Source organism: Balaenoptera physalus (genome assembly GCF_965194825.1).
Source record: "Balaenoptera physalus genome assembly, chromosome: 15".
Taxonomy (NCBI): Eukaryota; Metazoa; Chordata; class Mammalia; order Artiodactyla; family Balaenopteridae; genus Balaenoptera; species Balaenoptera physalus.
This window is the reverse complement of record NC_138894.1, coordinates 8,532,941-8,553,312: the sequence shown is the minus strand read 5'-3', so window position 1 is coordinate 8,553,312 and position 20,372 is coordinate 8,532,941.

Below are 20,372 nucleotides of genomic sequence, written 5' to 3'. Positions count from 1 at the left end.
CCGGGGCAAGTCCAAAGGGGATGCTTTCAAGCAGCGTGAAACCCAGGGAGATGTTAGAGCATCGGATACAGTAGGAAAGCGCCTCTTTGTTCTCTCTAATGAGCTTCTGCCTCAAAGACGGGAAGGGGTGGGGACACGGTGGGGGGAGGTATAAGGGTTGGGCGGGGCTGCCGGCGGCTCAGGGGAGGTGGAGAGAGGGGCCAGGGGGAGGGGGGAAGAGCTGGAGAGGAGAAGCGGGGGAGGGCGGTGACCTTCCGCAGCAGAGAGTTCCGGCGCTGGTCTCTAGACAAACAACAGAGAGTGAGCTGGAGACGCGTCACCCAGAGCCCCGGGGGATCAGGGCTTAACTGGGGCCGCGCTGGACGTCATTACCCGGGTATTCCTGGTGACAGTCGGATATGTTTAGCCTCAATTATCTGAATAACTTACTTGAATATCTCTAACCGGAGGTAAAATTTGATTGGAAAAGGAGAGAAATGTAAAGACCTGGGGAGGGAATTCCGGAAGCAGGGCTGGCCTGAGGCAAAATCGGAGCTTGGCGCTTTGTGTCTTTCCCTGGATCCCTGTCTGCAGGTGACCTTCCCACTCTGTGCCCCGTCCCCACTCCTCAAGGACCTCTGTGGGCAGGGGTCGCTCGCCTGTGACTCCACTTGACCTGCACCAGGGTCACGTGCAAGGTGATAATTATGCTGATGGTCACTGTGTTCTGACCGTGTGCCCCTAACGTACAGCATCTCATTGAGGAATTAAAAGTCCCATTTTACAGGCCTGTGACACACATGCTAGTGATTCAGACCTCCGTGCACCTCAGAAGTCCATGTCAGGGCCCCTCTGCAGTTCCCCTCGTGCTGTTTCTGAAAAAATACTGAGCTGTCAAAGCCCAGAAGACCTCAGTGCCCACCTGGTTGACCCCCTTCATTGTACACGAGAGGAAGCTGAGGCCCAGGGAAGTCGAGGGACCTCTGTAAGGCTGCACAGCTGGTTGGCGGCAGGGTCAGCACTAGAACTCAGGCGACCGGGCTCCTTGGGTCGCCAAGATTCCTGTTTGTGGAGAAGAGCTGATAGACTCATTCACACCATGATGTTCCTGACTGAGAACAGCTTAATCCCGCCACCCTGCATTTTAATCCCATTCTCTGCATTTTTACTGAGAAAGGAAACTGTTAAACACTGGCCAAGTAGGGCCTAAGAGGCTGGGTTAAAGGAGGTTAAAGTTAGGAGTTGAGGAAACACATTTTGGCTCTCCTCGGATCATAACACATGGGCAGTCGGCTCTGATGCTTACTTAGTGGGCTAGAGCTGCAGAATAATTTACCCACCATACTACCTTAGGGTCTGGCTGGAATGATTGATAAACTCTTAGAAGCTTTGACATGGGAGGGAACTTGGAGACTGTCCGATTGTGGAATGGCAAACATAGCACTGTGCCATGCATCTCCTCCCCGACCCGTGGACGGCATACCAATCAATCCCAGATCCCCGGCTCCCATCACCACTGAGAAGGGGCTGGTTCTGAATCCCTTTCACCCAAGAGCTCTACCAGTTAATGACAGTAGATTCAGGCATTGCAATCAAACTGTGACCTGTGGACCACCAGCCGTGGCATCACCCCAGAGCTGGTTAGCAATACAGAATCTCGACCTTGCTTCAGATCTACCAAATCAGAATCTACCTTTCTACAAGCTTCTGGGGCATCCACATGCACAGCGAGTTTTGAGAAACACTGGGTTGGGTTTCCTCCTCTGCTGAAACGCAGAGAATATTCTTAGAGTGATGGCACAAATACACTTTAGAAGTGGTAGCGCAGGGAGTGGGAGGGTCAGGAGACTGAAGCCAACCCCTCTGGGGTAACCCATGTCACTAAGTAGCTGTGTGACCTGGAGGAGGGGGAGGAGGAGAGGGAAGGGAAGGAGGAGGAGAAAAAAAAATAGATCTAGAAAAGAGACAAAGGCACCCTTAGCTATTTGGGGATCTTGCCTTTAGCCTGATCCCATACCTGACGTCTCCCCACACCGCCCGCCTCTTCGAGAGATCGTCACTGGGTCTCTGCAGGGCTGGAACCCAGCACCACTATCATCCCACCGGGATGAATTCCCCCTTATGTTTTGGTAAAATAAAACTGGCCTCTTGGAATCCCCATGCAAACCAGCCATGGATCAATTTGACAGAAGGATATTTTACCTGACACAGGAGTGAGGTTCTTAAACCAATATTTGAAAAGTGTCCTTGTACTCTTGTTGAATTCATAGCATAATTTATTGGGAAAATCACAGGAAAAATGAGACCTATAAGAGTGGGCACCCCAAATGCGTGCTTGCAAAGCTATCTCCCAAGGAGCCTGTTAAACTCAAAACATTTAACAAATAAACCAACCACTCAGAATGGATTCCTGGCCATAAATTCTTGGGACTGGGAAGGCAGCCCTGCAGGCTGGGTTTCTGTCAGCCTTGCTTAGGGCCCTGAGGTGTGACTGACATGCTAGTTTCTTGACCACTGGTTCTCCCTTCCTCTGCAAGTCTGTTGATTAAAAGTGGCAAAACCAGGATTTTCAGCACCCCTGAAAGTAAGATGACCAAGAATTCTGATCTGACATGTGTGGTTACAGGGTGAGACAAGCACCTATCTCCGGGACCATATCCTCTCCCCGGCAGTCTAGGGAGTGGGCTGTTCCCATGGTAACTGGATGGTTTATGAGATATTAATTCAATCTTGTTCTTCCTATCAGTGCCAGTAGAGTTCTTTTTTCCTTTGCCAGGCCTCTGAGTCCTGGAGATATGTGATGCCCTGGCCAAAGGAGAGAAGGATCCAGCCTTTGATTTCTAAGTCTTACGGGGCTCTTTATCTGAAAAGGGAAAGTTTCTGATGAATGAGTGACACAGGGCAGAAGGTATGGCTCAATCTTGGGGGGTGGGATTAATAAGCAGTTTGGTGAGGGGGGCGGTCCACATGTGCTGGCGACCTGACCCTCAAATATTCAGAGTGCCCATAGGGAAGGATGGCTTCTTGGAGGGCCGAGGGAGCCTGGACTCTAGGGCCTTTTTACCAAAGTGTGGTCCATGAACAGCAATGACCATCACCTGGGAAGTCATCAGAAATGCAGAATCTGGGGCCCCTACCAGACCCATTGGATCAAGTCTTATTTAACTAGATGGCCATGTGTCTCACGTACACATTAGAGTGTGAGAACTTCTGTAGGCAACTTCCACTGCTTGGGGCCTTGGCAGTGATGCCAAGACAATCTCAGAGCAAAGGAAGAAAATGGGGCTGCATTATCAGAATGCTCCCCACTGGCCTTGGACAAGGTACCTTAGAGCAGCAGTCAGAAGCCCTCCTCCAGTTTCCTGGGCTGTGAAAGCACTAGTGTCTCCTTACCACCCAAGAGGAGGGGTCCTCCAAGACATGACTGAGATGGAATTTCCCATCAACCCTAAAGGTGATTTAGTGAATTTACACAATGTAAAGACACCTGATTTGTCATCCACCTGTGTGCTGTGGAGTCAATTTATAGCCTTTACGTGGTTAAATGGATTTCCTGACAAGTTGTGTGTGTGAAATACCTACTCCCTACTATCAGCGCATTCAATAGGTTTTAATTCTTTTTGTTGAAAATTCACCAAGGTACATGTAAGTAGTTTTGCTGCATAACAATCTCAAGATCTTGGTGGCTTAAAACAAATGTTCCTTTCCTTGCTCAGCGGCCTCAGGCTCCCTGGCTCTGCTGGGATCAGCTGGGCTTGACTCCGAGCCACAGGTGGAGTTCAAGTCTACTCTGCGTGTCTCCACATGGCCACAGCCACCCAAGGCATATTCTTCTTATTGCAGATGGCAGAAGCCAAGCATCCAAGCAAAACCATAATGCATCTGCCAGCATCACACTTACTCACATTTCATTGGCTGAATCGAGTCACATGGCCACGCCCAGGTAAGTGAGAAAGTCTGCTCTACCCAGTCTATTGAGAAGCAATGCAATCGCATGGCAAAAGAGAGGAGAGAAATGGGAACAGAAATCCCATCTTGCACAATATCTTAGCCCATTTCCTGCCTTGGTGAACCTAATGCACTCAAGCAAGTCTGTCTGGAATGCTGAAGGCTCTGAGCAGCCAGGGTCAACCCAGGACCAAGAACGTGGGCAGGAAGAGAAGGCTGCTTTCTCCATAGAATGCTGAGGGTGACATTTTAAATATGCCCTGCTCATGTCTTATTAACCTGATTTGAAGGTAGCAAAAAACAAAAAAAGCAAAAAAACAAACAAAAAAAAAACGGTTAACTTTGGGATTAATTGGTGTAGTTCTGGTTAGTCAAGATTTTCCTGATTGAAAGCAAATGGCTTTATTTTTTAAAAATATTCAATAATCATGAATTTTAAGGAAAATTTAGTACAAGTTCAGAACATGCTTTCTTTTTTTTTTTTTAATTAATTAATTAATTTATTTATTTTTGGCTGTGTTGGGTCTTCGTTTCTGTGCGAGGGCTTTCTCCAGCTGCGGCGAGCGGGGGCCACTCTTCATCGTGGTGCGCAGGCCTCTGACCGTCGCGGCCTCTCTTGTTGCGGAGCACAGGCTCCAGACGCGCAGGCTCAGCAGTTGTGGCTCACGGGCCTAGTTGCTCCGCGGCATGTGGGATCTTCCCAGACCACGCCTCGAACCCGCATCCCCTGCATTGGCAGGCAGATTCTCAACCACTGCGCCGCCAGGGAAGCCCAGAACATGCTTTCTTATAGAAAAGTTTCAAATAAATAATACATGGTATAATTATAGCAACAAGGATGATGGCAAAATTTTATTGAATGCTTACTATGTGCTAGACGTATTTAATCCTTAACCAACCCTATAGGTTAAGTTATATTATTATCCTCATTTTACAAATGAGGAAACTGAGACTTAATTACTAATTAAGTCATTTTCTCAGGGTCAGCCAGCCAGCCAGAAGCATGAAAAGGCCTTGAACTGAACATCTCTTAGCCTCATTGTTCTGGTCCATGAAATGAAAATAAGAATCCCCACCCTGATATTATTAGCTATAAAGATAAAATCTATAACAGCCAGGTATATTGTAGGCTTTCTATAAATGATGCCTGCTTTAAAGGAACACAGCTTCTTGATCTGTAACAGGAAGGCAATCCCTGCACCCCTTCCTCACTGTAGGAAACAGGCTTAACTATTCTGATAATCAACTCCCTAGAAGGAATAACAACAGATAACAAAATTACTATTTTCTTCCAAGCTTCTCTCCAAAATGCTAAATAAGGACTTGAAAACAATATTAAGGTAAGATGGAGGAGTTTCTAAGAGAGAAGTACTGTGCTTTCATCTCTTTCCTCTGGTAGGAGGAGGAGGTTCAAGTCAAGGGTGGAAGAACTGAAAAGAAGTGGTTAAACTTGTATCAGTCTTTTTCTAGGAGCTAGCCGGTGGGATCTCTCCCAGGCTGGGGAATGGGGGCCTGACAGCAGCAAAAAGCCCACATACCAGAGAAATCAACCATCACCCTATGTTTGGTATCTAGACTAAAGATGCCATTCCTGTTGCAAATCCATTTATAATCCCTAAAGACGTATAAAATCCAAAGACCATAAGAGAATGTCACCAGCAAGTTGAGAAGTCATAAGAAGGAACTTAACGTGCCTCTTTGCGGAGTGTGTTTAAAAGAGAATCAACCACAGACCCCATAGCCATTGAAAGGATAATAAAGAAACACTATGAACAAGTCCACATGCATAAGTTCAACAACTTGGATGAAATGGACCACTTCCTTGAAAACCACAAATTATCCAAACTCAACCAAGATGAAATAGACAACCTGAATGGTTCTATAACTATAAAATCAATTAAATGTATAGTTAAAAACCTCCCACAAAAGAAATCTCCAGGCCAAGATAGTTTCACTGGCAAATTCTACCAAAAAATAAGAAATAACATTAAACATACACAATCTATTCCAGGGCATAGAAGAGGAAGGAAATGTCCCAACTAATTTTATGAGGCCAGTTTTATCAAAAGCAGACAAAGACAATACAAAAAATTAAAACTGTATAAAACCAATATCTCTCATGAATTTAGGTGCAGAACTACTCAACAGAAGATTAGCAAATTGAATTCAGGATTATAGAAAAGGGGCTGAGTCAGGAAGAGGGTGTGACTTGGGCAAGGCAGAACAAGAGAGTCTTTGAGGTGATGGGATTGTAGTGGAGGTTTGCAGATCAAAGGCTTGTTTAAATTCATGGAACTGTACGTACAGAAAAAGTCAATTTTGATGTATCTTAATTTTTAAACACACTTGAAGTCCTATTTCTTGGGGGGATAGATTTCTTAATCAGAAAAAAATACACACTGTGGTAGGCATGGTTACCATCCCCTAATAGCCATTCTCCCTGTCTTCTTTGTAATAACGAGTTCTCTCTGTGTGAGTGTTGGAAGGGCACACAGCTGCCCAGCTACAGCCTGGTTCCCACCGCCCATGCAGCTACATGTGGCCCTATAACTAACTAGGTTTTGGCTAGTGAGATACGAGTACCTCCTTGAAAAAGAAGGTAAGTACACCCTCCTTAACCTTCCCCGTCTTCTCCTGGAGGTGGTGCTGCTGAGCTACTCTCAGCCACAGGATGAGGCCAAGAGTTGCAGGTGCCTTGGGTCAAAGGACAGCCATCTGTTGACAAAGGCAGCCGTGCAGGGCTAGCTGGGAAACTGGATGACTTCTCGAAGTGGAGCCAAACCTCCTGCGCTGGACTGGTAACGTACGATAAAAAGAAACTTCGAACTTGTATAGATTAATGCGTCTTGCCGTCTCTTTGTTAGAGCTGCTTAATCCTTCCCATAATTAATACACATATTCATTGTTGAAAATTTTCAAGGGTAAAATAAAAGTCATCCAGAGTCCTGGGCATGGGAGACGGGATATGGGGATAGATTTCCTTTTCAGCCCTTCGATTGAAGTAACCTGCGCAGGAAGCTCCACTGTCTGGAGATGCCGCTGCTATCACACTAATATTTAGCACCAGAGTCAAACCAGATTTGCAGCCAAGTCCTGCTGAGGATATGTTCCTGTACCATCCCTAGTGAAAGGAATTAGTACAATCGAATAGTTAAGAGCTTGGTCTTTGGAGCTGGAAAGCAGTGGGTTCAAGTCCTAGCTCCACTTCTTACTACCTCTGTGACCTTGGGCAGGTGTCTTAACATCTCAGAATTTCAGTTTCCTCTGCCCTAAAATGGGACTAAATAATAGCACCTTCCTCGTGGAGTTGTTATGAGAATTAAATGTGATGACAGACAGAAAGGTCCTGGCACATCGTAAGTTCTCAATAAATGGGAACTATTGAATCATTTTTTCATACGCTACATGTCAACTAAGTGCCTACTGTGTGCAAGGCACGTTTCTATGCACTGGGCTGCAGAGTGACACAAAAAAGATCCTTGCACCCCTGGAGCTTACCTTCCAGTGGAGGCGACAGACGCTAAACAACATTTTAAAACAATAGATCTGATGAAATTAAGATGGACGGAGAGTGACGTTGTTAGTTGTAATAATAGCTCTGACTTGCGCGGGGATGTTTGGATCGTGTCCTCCCTCGGTTCTGTAGGTCGTGCAGAAAGCTGTGCAGGTGGGTGTGGGCAGTGAGGACATTCAGGGACTCGTGCAGGAGAGCCCATGCAGTGCTCAACCCTGTGGCCTGTGCCAGGCGCCCTGCTCTGGGTGGTGTGTGCGCCCTCACTGAGTGTGGCCAAAGCCTTCACCTGCCGGAGCCCTGGGCTTACAGGGCAGGAGGATGAGCCTGGAATTCTAAGGACGATGGCAGGAGACAGAAGCCTCTGGTACCGCAACAAGGTTTCAGATCTTCCAGCCCCTCTCCCGGCAGCACAGGTGATCCCCTTTAGGGCCCACTAGCAAACAAAGTTAACTTTTCCGACCTAACGGATGGCAGGCTGTTTTCTTTGAGATGAATTTCTCTATCCGTGGATCAAGAACTGAACAGCAGTTCTCAACCCTGTTGTTCATCAGAATCACGTCTAGATCTTTAAAAAAGCAGCAACACTCAAGCCCGCACATTCCCAGACAGTCTGCTTCGGTGCAGCTCCGGGATGAAGACTGGGCCCGCTTGGCGATGTTCCGAAGTGACTTAGATGTGCCCTCAGCGTTGGGAGCCACCTGCTCTAGATGCGACTTTCATCCGTAAACTGAGTCACAGACCACCTCTTGCCCCCAGGCAAGAGTGATCCAGATGCCGTGACCTTGTAGGGCCGTCTTGTCACTCTCCCCGGCCGAAGTTTAGAGAAAGGTGGCCATGATAGAGAAGGAACTAGGAACATTCCCAAGGGAGAAGCAGGCTGCTTCCCAGTGGTGAGGGGTCCTTCAGTCACGCAGTCCCTATAGCCTGGAATGCTCCCTCTTCCGTCTCTCCACAGCCTCTCCAAGGCCCAACCAAACTGCAGGCTCTCCGCTTCCAAACCTCCTCTTTGGCAACAGCAGCCCACAAGAGCCTCTGCTTTCTTTGAAGTCTGGCCCCTCTCCGTAGTAACTGGGTTTTACAGTTTATAAAGAATCATTGCATACGTTAACGTTATTTAATACTCTCAACACCCTATGAGACAAATGTTATAACCATTTTATGGAGGGAGAAGCCACAAATTTAGATGGTTTTAAATGAGTTGCAAAGACCCCTTAACCTGCAACTGGCAGGTCTGGAGCCCAGGTCTTCTGCCTTCAAAGTGCTCTTAATTTCTACCCTACCTGGCAGATTCCTTTAGGCAGCGTCCTACCACTTGACCTCTTAATTTCTGTGGATGTCAAGGTTGTTAGTTTAACCTTCCCAAGTACTTGATTATAAAGTTTACATTTTGTTTTCCTCCTGTGTTGTCTATTGTGATAGAAGGGTTTACTCATGATAGCACCAATTCAAATAAATTTATTTATTAAATATAGTGTTCACCTAGTGCCTAATTGAAAATATTTACCAAAAAAAATTTTTTTTTCATTTTCTTGGAAATATTGACACACAAAGTAAGGCACACTTTTCTAGCTTTAGTTCTAAGTTCCAGATTTTGAGAACTAACACAGACATGCGCCAGGCTAAGCCGGTCTTCCTGATTGGTTTACTGTGAGCATAGGAGGCTCAGGGTAATGAGGGTTTGGGTGCTGTTGTATCTTTAACAAGGCTCTTCATGGAGTCACGTTTTTCCCCACATCAGCTTCTGTGTGCGCATTCATTTAGCATAGGTGCCAAAAGGTCTCAAGATAGCAATAAGTCACTTTTTCTGGAAGGTCAGTGGCGTCATCACTTTCACATTTTCTTGCCGGAAAATTGCAAATGATTAACTGAAGGTACAGAGTCACCTGGAAGAGACATTCAAACGATTTGCACGTTGAATAGAAAACATTACCTTCGCCTTATCCTCAGGATGAATTTTTTTAGGACCCATCACTTTAACATGCATTGATAGAAATGATCAGATTGCAAATCTTTAAGCAATTGTTAATTTCATTTGAATCCCAAGGATACCAGCACAGAAGGTTTGGCAAAGGGCATTTCCTATTGTCCTCTCACATAGCTCAGATTTCTTCATCTTTCACAGCAGTCAAGTGAAGCGGCTCTGTTGGATGTGGAGGGAACTGGTGGGCTGCCAGCTGTGGCATTGTGTGGACCTGGAGATATTTCCAATTAGACGAGAGTAGGAGGCTGCCTCTGAGAGAGATGACTACTCCGTTTGTGCTGTGAAAGGGAAGAGAATTTGACCCTCTGGGGAGAAAGTTCACAGTCGAGAAATAGCTACATTCCCATTAAGTTTCCCACAAGGGATCCATGCAGCAGACTAGACTGTAGCCCTTCCCTCTCCGCGGCTGAGCTGAAGCTGAGCTTGGTGAGACCACACTGGAGCACTGTAGTTAACAGAGTTCGCACAGGTGCTTCCCATCTCTGTACTTTTGCACAGTATCTCCTCCTACCCCAGATGGGAATAATAGTGGACTAGACACCGGAGAAGAAAATATATGAACCTGAAGATGAATGCATAGCAAAATAAACTATCCCAAAATGTATATCAGAGAGGGAAAAAACTTTTAAAAGTTAACTTCTAAAGTCATCAGTGACTTCTGGGACAAATCAGGAAGTCTAACATACATGCAGTTGGAATCCCCAAAAAGAGGGAAAGAGGAAAAAGAAAAAAAAAATGAAGAAATAATATTTTCAAATTTTATAAAAACTATAAACCCAGAAATCCATGAATAGCTACAAAACTGAAGGAGGATGAACACAAAGAAAACCATACGAAATCACACCACAATCAAATTCCTGAATCCCAGTCATGAAGAGATCATCTTAAAAGAATCCAGGCAAAAAAAGACATTTTAAATACAAAAAAAACAAAGATGAGAGTGACTAGATTTTTAGGAAGAAATGGAAAAAACAGAAGAGAGTGGAACAAAATATTTAACATACTAAAACAAAGAAAAGATCAACCTAGAATTATGTGCCCAGTAAATATCTTTTAAATAAAGAAAAATGGAAACTTTCCAGACAAACAAAGGCTAAGATATTCTTTATCAGCAGACTTGTACCATGAAAAGTGGTAAATACAGTTCTTCAAGGTGAAGGAAAATGAAACCGAATGGAAAATTGTATTTATACAAAGAAATAAAAAGCAACAGAAATTTTAAACGTGTGTAAGTATGAAAATTTTTTTAGTTAAAAAATACTCCTTAAAAGATAATTGGCTGTTTAAAGCAAAAATAATAAGAATATATTGTGGGGTTTATAGTATAGAAATAAAATGCATGACAATAGCACAAAAGATGGGAGGGGAAATGGAAGTATATTTGTAAGGTTCTTATATGTAAGAAATATCATTTAAAGGTAGGCTTTTATTATTATTATTATTTTTTTTTGCCACACCACGTGGCATGTGAGATCTTAGTATTCCAACCAGGGATTGAACCCATGCCCCCTGCAGTGGAAGCACGGAGTCTTAACCACTGGACTGCCAGGGAAGTCCCAAGTAGGCTTTTATTATTGAAGATGAATATGATAAACTCTAAAACACACAAACACACACACCCTAAAACAAAAGATATCGCTAATAAGCCAATGGTGGAGATAAAAAAAAAAGAAGAATAAAATATATTCAATACAAAATAACGAGGAAAGGAGGAAAGGAGAAAAAAAGAAGCAAAGAAGAGGTGGAAAATATTGTTTAAAAATAGAAAACAAATAAGATGATAAACTTAAACCCAACCATATCAATAATTACATTAAATGTGAATGACCTAAACCTATGCTGTCAATACACTAACCACTAGCCACATGGGACTCTTTAAATTAATTAAAATTTTAATAAAATGAACAATTTAGTTCTTCAGTCACACTATCAATATTTCAAGTGCTTAATAGCCACCTAGTTAGTGGCTAGCCTATTGGACAGATCATTTATAACATTTCCATCATCACAGAAAGCTCTGTCGGAAAAGGCTGGTCTAAATACTCCAGTTAAAAGCAAAGATTATGAGACTGAATTTTTTTTAAAAAGCCATCTTCCAGAAGAAAATATACACACAGAAACACATATATATGAGGGTGGGGTAGGGTCAAAAGCTGAAAGATAGAAGAAGATTTACCATGTAAATACTAACCGTAAGAAAGCTGGAATGGTTCTATGAACGTCAGACAAAGCAGATTTGTGAACAAGGCACATAACCAGAGATAAAGAGGACCCTTTCAAAATGATAAATGGATCATTTTACTTAATCTTTACGATATTAGAGAAGACTTAAACATACTAAAGATGTTTGTACCTCATAACAGAGATTCAAAGCCCATGAAACACTGCACTGGACATACCCTCCTGCATGAAACAACATATGAACAAAATACGTGAAACAATGGTTTTCAAGCATTGGACATCAGACAACAGAGGATAGGGAGCCCTGAAGGACAGGAAATGAATGAGGTGAGCCCTGTAATTGCCTCATCTACAGGCCCTGCTGCAGGGATGGGGAACTCAGGTGGAGCCTGGTGGGCTCCCCGAGTGGAGGAGACAGAGCTAGTGGTCCAAGGAGATGAAAGTGGCTGCGGATTACAGGGCAGATGCCAGAGGAAAGAGAGAGACTCCAGAGAAGGACAGCGCTCCCCATCAGTTAGTAAGCAGTGCACTGATCAGCGAAAATGTGTAAGCCTGGGGAAAGAGCCACCCAAAAAGATTAGGGGAAGCATTATCTGGAGCTGATACAAAACCAGGAATAGCGTCTGCTCACCAGACAGGAAAACCTCATAGTTGAGAGGGCTTTGGATAGAATACTCAAAGGGTCTTGCCTACATAGTGTGCAAAAGCTAACCCTAAATTGATTTCACAGGGCTATACATATGTCAAAACTGATCAGATTGTACACTGATATGTGCACAGTTTACTTCATGTTAATTATAGCTCAAAAAGCCACTTAAAAAAAAGATATATATGAGTGATTTTATGCCAGTAAATCCAACAATAAGGATAAAATGAACAAATTCCTTGAAAAACATCAAATACTAAAACTGTCTCAAAAAGAAATAAACAACTGAAGAATTGGATGTGTATTTAAGAAATTGAGTTCATTGAGAATGTTATAACATTCTCACAAAGAAAATTATAGACATAGATGACTTCCCTGACAAATTTTCTGAAACATTTAAGGAAGGAATACACCAATCCTATTCAAATTCTTTCAGAAATTAGAGAAGGGAACACTTCCCAGCTTATTTCATGGGGCCAGCATTATCCTGATACCAAAACCAATAGGCAAATACATTACAAGAAAAGAAAATTACAGACAAACATCACTCATGAACATAAATTCAAAAATCCTTAAAGAATTTTAGGAAATCAATTCCAACTATATGTAAAAATAATAACACATCATGACCAACTGGGTTTTATCCCAGGAATGCAAGTTTCACTTAACATTGGAAAATTCATCAATGTAACTCACCATACTAGCAAACTAAATAATAATGAAAAACCAATAGGTTCAGGAAAATCATTTGAAAAAATTTAAAACCAACTTGTGAAAAAAACTCTCAGCAAACTAGGGATAGAAGAGAATGTCCTAAACCTAATAAAAGGCATCTATGAGAAACCTACAACTAACATCATCGTAAGAGCGGTGATGAATAACGAGTATGCTGCCCCCTAAGTTTGGGAATAAGGCAGCGTGTCCATGTTTACGGCTTTTATTCAACATCACACCGGAGATCAAAGCCGGTGTAATAAGGCAAAGAAAAAAAGATATAAAAGGCACACAGATTGGAAAGGAAGAAGTTCAACTGTCATTATTTGGAGACTGTATATTTGTATACAAAGAAAATCTTTAGAATCTGCAAAAAAGCTATTAGAACTGAATGAGTTTAGCAAGGTCACAGGATAAAATTCACAAATCAGTAAACAAAATTAATTTTACTTCCATATACTAGCAACAATTGGAAATTGACATTTAAAAATAATACTTGGGGCTTCCCTGGTGGCACAGTGGTTAAGACTCCATGCTCCCAATGCAGGGGCCCCAGGTTCAATCCCTAGTCAGGGAATTAGACCCACATGCATGCTGCAACTAAGAGTTCGCATGCCACAACTAGGGAGCCCACGTGCTGCAACTAAGAAGCCAGCAAGCTGCAACTAAGGAGCCCATGTGCCGCAACTAAGACCTGGTACAACCAAATAAATAAATAAATAAATAAAATAAAATAAAATAAAAAAGATTGATGATACCAAGTGCTGGCAAGGATGTGGAGTGTGGCAGACAGACTTAAAGATGGTACCCAATGATCCCCTCTTCCTGGTGTTTAAGCCCCTGTGTACTCCCCTACCTTTGAGTGTGGATGGGACCTATGACTTGCTTACATCCAATAGAATATGGCAAAGGTGATGGGGTGTCACTCTTACATAAAACTGTGATTTCCATCTTGATGGCCAGCTCTCCCTAATGACCATCTCCTTTGCTGGGTTTGATGAAGGAAGCCTCCATGGGAAGATGCTCATGGGGCAAATGACTGAGTGTGGCCACTAGCCATCATCCAGCAGGGGGCGGGAGCCTCACAGCCCGCAGGGAAATGAATCCTGCCCACAACCACATGTGCTTGAAAGTGGATCCTTCCCCAGTCGAGCCTCAGATGAGCCCCAGCCTGCCAACACCTTATCTGCAGCCTCATGAGAGATCCCAAAACAAAGGACACAGTAAACGCTGCCAAAATTCCTGACTTGCACAAACTGTGTGATAACAAATGCGTTGTTTTAAGCCTCTAAGTTTGTAGCAACTTGTTAGGCAGCAGTGGATGGAACAAATGGACCCATCATACATTTTGGCAGGAGTGTAAAACGTCACAACCAAGTTTGGAAAAGAGTTTGGCAATTTCTTATAAATATGCATTTACTTGAAGACCCAGCAATTGCACTCTAGAAATCTATCCAAGAAAAATTTTTTATGAACAGCCCACTCAGGCAGGCTTATAAAAAGGGTGCATAAAGTAAACCCTTCACATTTTTCTCCCAGCCCATGCTTTCCTGGGAAATCCAAGTGTGGCAAAATAAAGGCAATCTAACTGCTTTTCCATCCCCACAGCTCCTTACCACTCACCTTGGCCAAGCTAGTGAGCAGCGCTTTGTCAAGGCTTCCCCCAGGTATTCCTGCAGGTATGTAAGCAGGTGTGGGAGTCTGAATGTTCATTTGCCCACAGGCCCTAACGTTATAGGTGTGTGGAGAAGCAAGAATTAACAATCTAATGCTTTGATTCCAATACAACATGAACGTTCAAAATTAGCTTTAAATATTGATCCCTCCTGTGTTTAAAACAGTTCAGTAAGATTTCTATCTACCCTGTTTTCTTCTGATCGCTGAGCAGCTGCCCCACCTGGCTGGTCTGGCCCCTTCCCCATTCTGGGGTGGAAAGCTACTCATCTTTCTATCAGAGACATTGCTAAGTTTTCTTCTTCGGTGTTTCTAGAGCACAGGAAGGAAAAGAAAGCTGCTTTGGGGGTGCTGTAGGTCTGTGTGACTCAACCTGGGAGCAAAAAGACAGCTCAGTAGGGATGTGAAGGCTGGGGGTAGGGTCGGGGGCCGGGAACAAACACTGCTGTCCTGCTAAATCCTCCTCCTCCCTCCTTGGGTCATCAGTGGGGACAGACATGGTACAGCCAAGGGCCACACCGGATTCAGTCATGCCTCACACATTTTTTTTTCTTTTTTTTTTTTTGCTAGCTGCAAGAAACTTACTTTATCTTTATTTATTTATTTTTTATTGAATTACAGTTGATTTACAATATTGTATTAGTTTCAGGTGTACAGCAAAGTGATTTGGATATATATATATATTTTTTTTTCTTTTTTTCAGATTCTTTTCCATTAGAGGTTATCCCAAGATATTGAATATAGTTCCCTGTGTTATACAGTAAATCCTTGTTGTTTATCTAACACATTTTTAATAATGCTGCGAATCTCTCCCAAAGCTCAATTCAAGTCAAAATGTGTGTATTCCCATCTACCATAAGGGGTCCTGGACACATCGAAGGGCAGAGTGGGCTTTCTCCTGGCCCAAAATGTCTGCATCATAAAATTTGTTTTTCTATCGACTTGCTACTTCACTCCCTTGATCTCCAGCAAGACACATCACACCTTTCTATAACTCAGGACCAAGGAGGGTGTCCCTTGAGGTGTGCAGCAGCCGCTGAAAACGGAAAAGCCCTTACTGGGGCTCACGGAGACCCAACAAGCAGATGGTGAAGCAGCTGTCAAAATCAAAGTCAACTGGCACTCAGAGATCTCTTTCTCGTCTGGCCCTCACATTTGCTGGGCAGCTCTCCTGGCCCTGACACAGTGCGATCACTGCTGAGACGGCACAGGACAGACAGACGCAGGCCTGCCCCCGGAAGCTTAACACTGGGATTTCAATTTCAGAATCGGCCCGCCCCATTCAGTCCAATCTGACTGCCCTGAGACCAGCCCCTTTCTTCTTGGTTACAATTGCACCGACCCAGCCCCATGGGCCTCTGGAGCTGGCTGCTCTGTTCCCTGGCCCCCAAAGTGGCTGCCCCACAAAAATAGCCCAGAACTGAGAGGTTTCCCAGGACGCAGAACTTTTAGTGCTAAAAGCAGAGCATCCCAGGCAAACCAGGCTGAGTCGGTCACCCTACTTCAGAATGAAACATTACCTTACAAGGAAGGAAAGGAGAGGTGGAGAAGCTCGGAGCAGCTGCTCACCTGGACCACACATTGGGTCCATGCACCCCGCACAGCTGCACTTCCCTGCAGCGCCTGTGTTCACACACAGATATGGTGGAGTGGAATTTCACAAGCTGTAGCCCAGAAAAAACAGGCCTCGGTGATGTCTGTAGCCCGACTACACAGCGGTCCAGTGGACCCAGACCACAGTGGGTCCCGGTGGCCTGGCCCACACCCGCCCCCCACTCCCTGATTCTGCCCTCCGAGTTACCCCCATTCCACCCTCCACCCACATGTCAGTCCCAGAGCCTGCCAGATCATTCTGGACCTCTGGATATTTGTTTAGATGTCTCCCTCTGCCTGCCCTGCCAGTTCCTCATGGATACCCACTTCTTCATTTCTGCCCCTGCCTTGGCCTTCACCCCTTTTTCCATCACTTTGCCTCCTTCCCTGGGAGGCACTAGGGGCAGTGGTTAAGAGCCCCTAGTGGGACTCAGACCCATTTGGGAAACTCAGGGGTTTCCCATATTGCTTCTTTCCAGGGGCAATTGGCCAAATTAGGCTCTTCAAGCCTCAGTTTGCTCATCTGGAAAATGGGAATAACAACGTCTACCTAAGCCCTCAACTGCCATGCACACTCATTTGTTTACAGGCCTTTATCCCTTAGTTCTTATATCCTGAGTGCCTGGCACTGAGATGTCTGTTGAACGAATAAAGTGGGCTGAAAAGATGAGGGTGTGACTTCTTCTAGAATTGGTTCCTGAGAGCACACACTCGGTAAACTTTGGAAGCTGTCGAAGTGACAGGTTTTGCCTTCTCAGCTCAGAGGGTGAGTGACCAGGACATTCTCGCACTCCCCGCTTTCAAGGATGGAATCCAGTTTGGCACACACACAGAACAAAAGCTTTCCAAAGAGTCCATTCGACCATTGCACTTCTAGGAATTTTTGCTAAGGGAATCATCGGAGATTTATCCAAACGTGTCTACACAGGTTGCTAGAATCAGTGCCGTTAATCAGAACGAGGATTATAATAGCCTAACTAGGCACAGTGGTTGGTAGTTAAATCAATTAAACATGGCGGTGAAGAGGTGCTGCAGCCGAGTGACCGGGAACCCGGGTCCTGAAGCCAGACTTCCCAGACTCCGTCCTGCTCCTGCCACGGACCAGCTGTGCAACCCTGGGCAAGTACTTCACATTTCTGTGCCTCTATATCCTCGCGGTAAAGTGGAATGCATTAGGCTTTTGCTGCGGATTAGCTACTTTAATGGTTTTCCTACCATTGAAAGTCATATTGTGGGAGGTTAATGACATGAGAAAATTTTCACAAATATATTATTAATTTTTCTAAAACAGGATACAAAAGTGAATATTTAGCACAAGCCTAATTTAAATGCTAAAATGTAGCTTTTAGAACTAGAGCAATAGGTGTGATAACCATCGATGGTTATCTCTGGGCAGTAGAGTTACAAGGAACTTTTCTTTTGGTGCTTTTCTGTGTTTTCAGTTTTCTGCAATAAACAGTGTCTGGCCACATTCATGCTAAAATGATAAGGTGGGTAGCACGGTGACCGCGGGGAACCTTGAGCGGGGAAGGGCGCCCCGGTGCGGGTCCCTGCTCCCCCCAGCATCTGTGGGTCCACGTGAGCCCTTCCCCTCCCTTGTGAAGTGAAAGGGGGGCAGAGGCAGGCCTCGCAAAGCCCCTCCAGCCCCGAGCTCCTCTGAAGGGCACAGTTCCTATGCAGAGATGTGCCAGCTGCTTATAGAGAGACAGCATAGAGAGCAAGCTGGGGGGAAAAAGTTATCTTTAATTAAATGACGTGAAAGTCATTCTCCACACAAAGGCCGATTCTGACCTCTCCGTTAGTCCAACATGAAGGCCTGGGACGAGCCTCCCACCCTCACCTAAAGGGAGTTTGTAATTGATTGTTGAAGCATTTCATGAAGGCTGCTTTAAAATTCTTGTGAGATGATGCCGACATCTGATTCATCTCGAGGTTGGCGTTAGTTCAGTCTTTTCTCGCTCAAGTGGAGGTTCTTCTGCTTCTTGGGTGATGTCACAATGAGTGGTATTCGATTGTACTCTGGGCACGTTGTCTGCTTGGTTTGGAGATTCTGCTTCCTCGTTAAATCTTATATTTCAGTAGGCAGTCACCTGTTTGCATTTAGCAAGAGGTCCTGGCCCACTTGTAAGGGCTGTACTTCCAATGACAGATTTTTCTGAGCATTTGGGGTGTTATTTTGATGCTTGATTTAGTAGGTGCTGCTGGGGCCACCTGGGCTGGGGCGGGGGGTGTGGAGGTGGGCGGAGTGCCTCTGGGTGAAGGATGGAATCTTAGGCCTGTGGGGACAGAGAGGCTTCCTGAGCCAGGCTGCTTGTTGTGGTGGGATCCCCCTTGCTGGTGTCCCCCAGAGGTCCCCCCCATCGCGCTGTGGGCAACTGGAGTCCCAGGGCTGATGGGGGCGAATGCCAAGGAGAGGAACTGGAGGTGAAGAAGAAGCGATTCTCAGGAGGACGCTGCAGGCAGACACGTGGGCAGCCTGCAGGTGTGAGGTTCACAGCAGCTTCCCTCTGAGGACCACTCGCCTAAAAGTGTAGGCGGTGGACCTAGTAGGTGGCAGCTTCTGAAAATGCTGTCGGCTGAGACGGTTGGCAGGAGCTCCCAGGGTTTCTTGGGACTCCCACCAGGTCCCAGGTGAGCTCCTAGAAGCTCTGGCTGCAGAGCTGCTGGCTGACATCCCCTGCTCTCTGCTCCTCCGGCTCTCCCAGTGACTGCAAAAGTCCCAATTCTGTGCTAAAATTCTGTGCTTCTTCATCTTGAAGCTGTGGCTTCTGCTTTCCTGAACTGTGTTTCCATTCACCGTATGTTTCTGGTTTGTTTTTTTTCTTCTGGGCTCAAGGAAGGAATATATGGCCATGCAATTGGGGTTGACCACTCAAATGTGAGGGAAATTGACACATGACCCTTAGAGAGAGAAGCTGGAAGAGGCACTGCACCATTCACTACGTTCTCTTCCCTCTACATGCTCTGATGGTGGCTCTGTCATCCAGACCGTCACTGGGCACATAGCTTGAGTGAGAAGTAAACGTGCCATGTGCTTGCGTTTGTTACAGCAACATAACCTCACCTATCCTGACTGATACAGAAACAATAAATATGGAGATAGGCCAAGACCCTAGTGCAGACACTTCACATCACTGCATGGGTTATACAGTTTGAAGGTGACATATAATTTCAAATTACAGCCTGAATGAGAGATCTGAAGGGGAATCTGCCCATCTGCTAAGAACAACAGCAACGTATAACTGAATCACTTTGTTGTACACCAGAAACTAACACAACATTGTAAATTAACTGTACTTCAATAAAAAATAAAACAAAAATAAAAACAACAGCAACAAAAACAAAAACACAGTTCCTCAACTGTCTACATTTGGAAGATTGGGAGTTTTGGATTCATGAACCTTTTTTCCTCCATTCATTCAAAAAGTATTTCTTGTGCAACACCTATGAATCAAGTACAGGGGTGGATGTGAAGAGTAGAAAGATGAATAAATACAGCTCCTGTTCTCCAAGAGCTTGTCATCTAGCTCTGCAGATCATCTGCAGCCAAGTGGAAGATGTGATATATGGGGAAGGAATCATATTCATCCATTTCTCCAGCATCTGCCGTGCACCAGCTCTGTGTGCATTGACGCCTCACCACAGCCCCATTCATTGGGGGTTATGGTCCCAGTATTAGACTTGAAGGAATCAAGGCTCAGAGCGGATAAGTAACTCATCTAAGATGACCCAGCTGGTGAGCGGCAGAGCCAGAATTCAAGCACAGATTGGTACACCTCCCGAGCCTAAGCTCTTCTAACACTCATGGCACGCTAAGTGTTAGAGACATGGCCCTGGTGCCAAGGGAGCCGAGACTGGGCCCACTGCTCTTCTCCTATGGTTCGGGGGGTGTCAGATCAAAACACTCTGCCCTCAGACCAGCTACAGAAAGCCTTGGTGCAAGAGGAAAGCTTTGCTCCTTAGGATTCCCAGAGGTCCCCAACCCTTCAAAGGTGGGGACCTGGGACACCAGCCCTTCCTGTGGGTCTGCGTGTGTCTCGCAGGGAGGGAGGCTACAGAGAGTGGACATTCCCTGAGAGCTACTCTTCCGCCAGGCTCTCTCCAGCAGCACGGATCTGCCTTCAGTTCACGGAAATTCCAAA